This window comes from Crocuta crocuta, unplaced genomic scaffold (assembly GCF_008692635.1).
Source record: "Crocuta crocuta isolate KB4526 unplaced genomic scaffold, BGI_CrCroc_1.0 scaffold7, whole genome shotgun sequence".
Taxonomy (NCBI): domain Eukaryota; kingdom Metazoa; phylum Chordata; class Mammalia; order Carnivora; family Hyaenidae; genus Crocuta; species Crocuta crocuta.
In genome coordinates this window covers 11,125,917-11,130,750 of record NW_027531904.1, presented here as the reverse complement: position 1 = coordinate 11,130,750, position 4,834 = coordinate 11,125,917, and the positions used below count along the sequence as shown (strand labels likewise).

Sequence of the window (4,834 nt, the reverse complement as noted above, 5' to 3'; positions counted from 1 at the left end):
CGGCCCGCCTCTCGGCCTGCAGCCTTCATCGAAGCCTCCTCGCCCGCCAGTCACATTCCCTTATCACTTTTCCAGCCAGCTTTGTGACTGAGTGTTGGACGGAGAACTGATAAGGGTAGGTGGTTGTCACGTCCTGCGGACCCCCGAGGGCCACCCAGCCTGGAGGCGGCCGGACCCCTCGGCCTGGGGCCCGGCCTGTCGAGGGCGTCCCGGCAGCTTCTGGGCTTTGTGCTCAGTGAGGTCCCCGCTTGGCTTGTTGGAAACGTGCTCTGTGCAGCCGGGGCGGGGTCCCCGGCTCGGCGGGGTCCCCTGCGGGCGCCCGGGGGCGCTGGCTCCCAGGAGCGCATTCCTCGCTGGATTCCTCGCGACATGCCTCGCTAGAAGTCGTTGGGAGGTGATTCCGAACGGGTTTGGAATTTTAGGCAATCTTGGAAAAAACAAAGCGAGAGCAGGAATTTCCATGTGATCCGAGCGGAGGTGCCTCCCCTCCCCCACCCCAGACATTGTCTTCAGCGGCCGACAGAGGCCAGGCTCCGTGTCTAGGGACTGTGTGAACACGGAACGTTTCAGGGCACTAACCACACTAACCATTAGAAAAGGTTGTTTATTATGTTGTTGATTCCGAGCGATCCTATAAATTCATAATTGCTTATATTAAGGCAAATTCCGTACATTTCCATTGATTTGGCAAATGGTGGGGACCGAGTGACACATATGCACTTGGAAAGAAAGACAAAATCGCAGGTTCATGTTCCCGGAAGGGCAAATGCCTCTGTTTGCAGGATGGAGCGTCCAGATTAGCACACGAGGGATCGCATTCCAGCCCAACAGGTAACCCGTACCTTTTCTTTATGCTTTCTTTCTTTCTTTCTTTCTTTCCTTTTTTTTTTTGCTATGATTAAGTATCATGATTTTCCTTAAAGAAGAACCATAGTTTGAAAGTTGGGTTAGGATGTGACCTCCGAGCAGTGGCTGTCAGTCTTTGCTGCAGGCTGGAAAAAGCTGGGCATTTGGACTGAGAGCCCGGCTACATCAGAGTCCCCAGCAGGCAGTCGGCCCGGGTCTGAGAAGGTTGGGAACACGCCAGCCGACGTCACCTGTGGCCAGTGGCTGTCACATCCCCCCACCCCCACACCAGCTCCGATGTGGTGCGGTCTGCCCTGGCCGCCCGATGTTGATACCAGGGGCCCAGAGTCTGTCCCGGAGGGCGCGCTGTGCCCGGGTGAGCCCAGCGTTCGGCTGCCATGCCGCTGACAAGTCAGGGAGTCCCAGGGCCCGGACAAGCCCTCAGCCCCTGCCCAGACTCTACGGACGTCTTCAATCCTTATTATGCCCGTTTCCTCCTAAGTGACATGGAAGCTGGGGCAGCCGGGGACGAATGTCTCCTCCAGCCCCTCCTAGGTGACTCAGCCCCTGGAGGTACGCCCTGTGTCCCGGCACGAGGGAAGTGGCTCAGGAGGCCGCCATGAATGGGCCGTGGGTGCTGGGAGGTGCACTCTGGACTGAGAGGCCCATGAGGGGCGGGCTGGGGGGTGAGACGGCCGAGCGCCAGGCGGCCAAGAGCTGCCCGTCCTCCGCGGTGGCCTGTGACGCTGGGGTGGTCACCTGCGTTATGGCCTCGGGACGACACTGAGACGGAGCAGACGATTCCCCAAAGGTGGGGTCTGTTTCCACAGCCCTGCCTGGATCTCTGGGCAGTGGGCTTGCTACCAATTTGGTTTTGTTTTTTGGATCGGCCCGAAGACATACACAAGGAAAGACAGAAAAATACCTTCGTTGTCCTTCAGAGTGAAGAACGCTAGTGATTAAAAGCACAGCTCACGTTTATTTAGGTCTTACTGGGAAATCTCTGGGCAAAGACCTTTACCTTTAAGTGTTACTAGCTTTTAATTTGCTTTTGTATGAAATCATTTAATTATCATACCAGCAGTCAGCTGGGTGCGGATACCGTCTTCTCCAGTTTGTGGTCGGGGATACTGGGGTCCAGAGAGGTTAAGTAACAAGCCCCAGACCACACAGTAGGTGGCAGGGGCGGGATTTGAACCCAGCCCGTCCAGCTCCTGCTCACACACCTCTCTGTCCTTCCCACACCCGACCTCGGGTGCGCAGCGGGGTCGGACCGTGGTGGGGGCGGGGGGCACACCTGTTCATCTGTAAGACAGCAGTGGTGCCCCAGGTGTCTGAGAGGCGGGTTTTAGGGCCAGTCATGTTGGGCATTTGAGCAGGGACCCGCCCAGGTGGCTTGCCGTGGCCACGCAGTGGGAGAGTGGGGACCGAGTCCGCCTTTGCCAGATCCGAGGCCCACGCTGCTCCTCGGTGCGCGATGAGTGCTCGGTGAATGAAGCCCCCAGGCCTGACGTGCACAGGGACAACCCCCATGCCCCTCCACTGGGAGGGGGAGCAGAGGGGCTTCTGTGGACAACGCTTTGGGCCGCTGCTCTGCACGCGTCCATCTTCCACGCCCAGACCGTGCCAGCGACAACACAATAAGTACCTCACGGCGGGTCTGGAAGGCGACCTCGGCCAAAGGTGGGGAGGACCCTGGGTGGTGACTTGGGAGGCCTGGCGCCCGCTCACCGTCCCTCTCTTGCACAGGGAAGATGCTTGTCCTGCCTGTCACTGCGCAGCTGTCCCCTGGCCCGGGTGCCCCCGCTCGGCCTCCGTGCCTGGGGGCAGGGACAGGAGAGGCCTCTGTGTCTGACCCGCTGTGGCCAGAGACCCAGCTGGGCGAGCAGTGCCCCCCACTCCCCCTCCCTGCTCCGGGCTGCTGCCTGATTGCCCATGAAAAGAAGGCTTACTTGTGGCTGGAAACCCCCGAGGCAGCAATTCCAGGGGCTTTAGGGGGATGCAGGCCCGTCTGCGGCTCACGGAGCTGCCCGGGGCGGGGTGGGAGGAGGAGGAAGCCTGGGTGTCTCAGGGGCCCGGCACGCAGCCCCGGTGGCATCCCTGTGAAGGAATGTCTTCATCGTTATGGATGCAGACGGAGTCCAGTGTTTCACGAAAGGAATGAGGGACAGCAAAGCCAGGTTCAGGAAATTCCCTTCTTCCTGGATGTGGGGTCTAGGCAGCTGAGGCCAGAGGCCCCTCCCGCCTCTCCAGCCCTCACCCCTGCAACCTCCAGGTGAACTTGCTGGATTTGGATTTGGGCGGAGGACCCCTCCCGTCTCNCCCCCCCTGCCCCACCTCCGCCCTCACCCTCCCTCTGCCCCCCCACCTCCCCCCCTGCACCACCTCTGACCTCACCCTTCCCCTGCCCCGCACCCTCCCCCTCCCTACACCAGGAGTCCTCTGTAATAGACCATAGGAAAGGGGGAGGGAGGAGGGGGCAGGAGAGAGTGAGCTCTTGGAGGGCAGGCGCAGCCTCAGCTCCAGGTGCTTAGTCTTCGGTGCTTAGTCTTCCGCAGGGTGCTGGCCACACGGTGGGACATATGCCTTCCTGATCTTTCCTGGGATGCCGGGGCCCTGATGACCCGAACAAGCCCGAGGACAACAGTTGAGCTCACTGTGCGCGTCAGCACTGGGCCCAGAGGTACCTTGACTCTGGTATGAGTCACGGTACGGGGCCCGCGGCCCCACCAAGAGGCCAGAAGACCGGAGCTCAGAGGAGCCGCAGGGCGGGAAGCGTGGGGCAAGGCCTCGAACCCAGAGCTTCTGCTCGACCCCACACGGTCACGGCCCTCTGCTCTGCCAGCCCCGTGAACAGGTGTCCGGATGCCTCCCGCCGGGTGCCGGGCAGCGCTCTGAGCCGAGCGGCCCGCCGTCACTTCCTGAGTCTGTCACATAGCACAACGGGGAACGTGCTTCTAATGTCACCTCCTTTCCCTCTGAGGCAGCTGAGGCACATGGCTGTTCAGGAGCTGGGGCGATAGGCCAGGAGCTGGCCGCTGGCCCACAGGGGAGTTTGCAGGAGGCCCGCGCGCCTGCCGCTCAGCTAGACCCTTAACGCGCCTCTGCCGTGCGCCGCTTGCCCCCGACGCAGAAGCGGGCATCCCGGCCGCGGCCCCGATGGATCGCCGGGGCGGTGCGCACGGGCCGAAGCTGAATGCCCTCCCTGGTCGGACTGCAGAGCGTGGGGCCCCCAGCTGGCTTCCCGCCCACTTTGTGGGGGTCCCGGGGGCTGTGTCCACACCCGCAGATCACACCCTTAGCGCTGGGGTAAGGATGGGGCTGTGGGTGGGTTCTCTGTGGAGCTGAGTTTCTTTTTTTTTTTTATTTTTTATTTTTATTTATTTCTAGGAGAGAGAGAGAGAGACAGTGTGAGCGGGGGAGGGTCAGAGAGAGAGGGACACAGACTCTGAAGCAGCTCCAGGCTCCGAGCTGTCAGCACAGAGCCCGACGGGGGGCTCGAACCCATGAACCGTGAGATCATGACCTGAGCCGAAGTCAGACGCTTAACGGACTGAGCTGCCCGGCGCCCCGGGGAGTTCTTGCTTGTGAAGGAGGGGCTCTGCGTTTTTACTTTCCCCGGGGCCCTCACGCAGGCAGCCGGCCCTCCCGCCGAGGGAGGCCCCTTGGGCCCCCACCCCCACCCCAGGCTGGCTGTGCCCAGGGGAGGCCGGGCCCAGAGGCCGCTCACTGAGAGCCCCGGGCACCGGCTGGGGCTTCGGGTCCAAGTCACCTTGGCGTCNCTCCGCTCCTGCAGCCCCGTCCTTCCGTCCTTCCCACCCCGGGGCCGGGCCGGGTCTTCAGCTGGGGAAGGGGTGGGAACGGGCCGGTGCGCTGCGGGCGGCGAGGACGGGCCCACGCGGGCACGGAGGGAGGCTTGGGGCGGCCCCCTGGGCGCGTCGTATTGCTGCACACGCAGGACGGAGTGAAAGTAGACATACGGCCCCCC

At 62.2% G+C, this 4,834-nt stretch overlaps 1 long non-coding RNA gene across 1 annotated transcript in view; it reads left to right on the top strand.

Moving 5' to 3' along the window:
* The window catches only part of LOC144240078 (uncharacterized), a 20,059-nt gene that overhangs the window by 268 nt on the left and 14,957 nt on the right, over positions 1-4,834 (top strand). Inside the window, exon 2 of the long non-coding RNA XR_013337559.1 lies at positions 783-831. This is a non-coding gene — a long non-coding RNA (uncharacterized LOC144240078). The remainder of the gene's footprint in view (positions 1-782; positions 832-4,834) is intronic.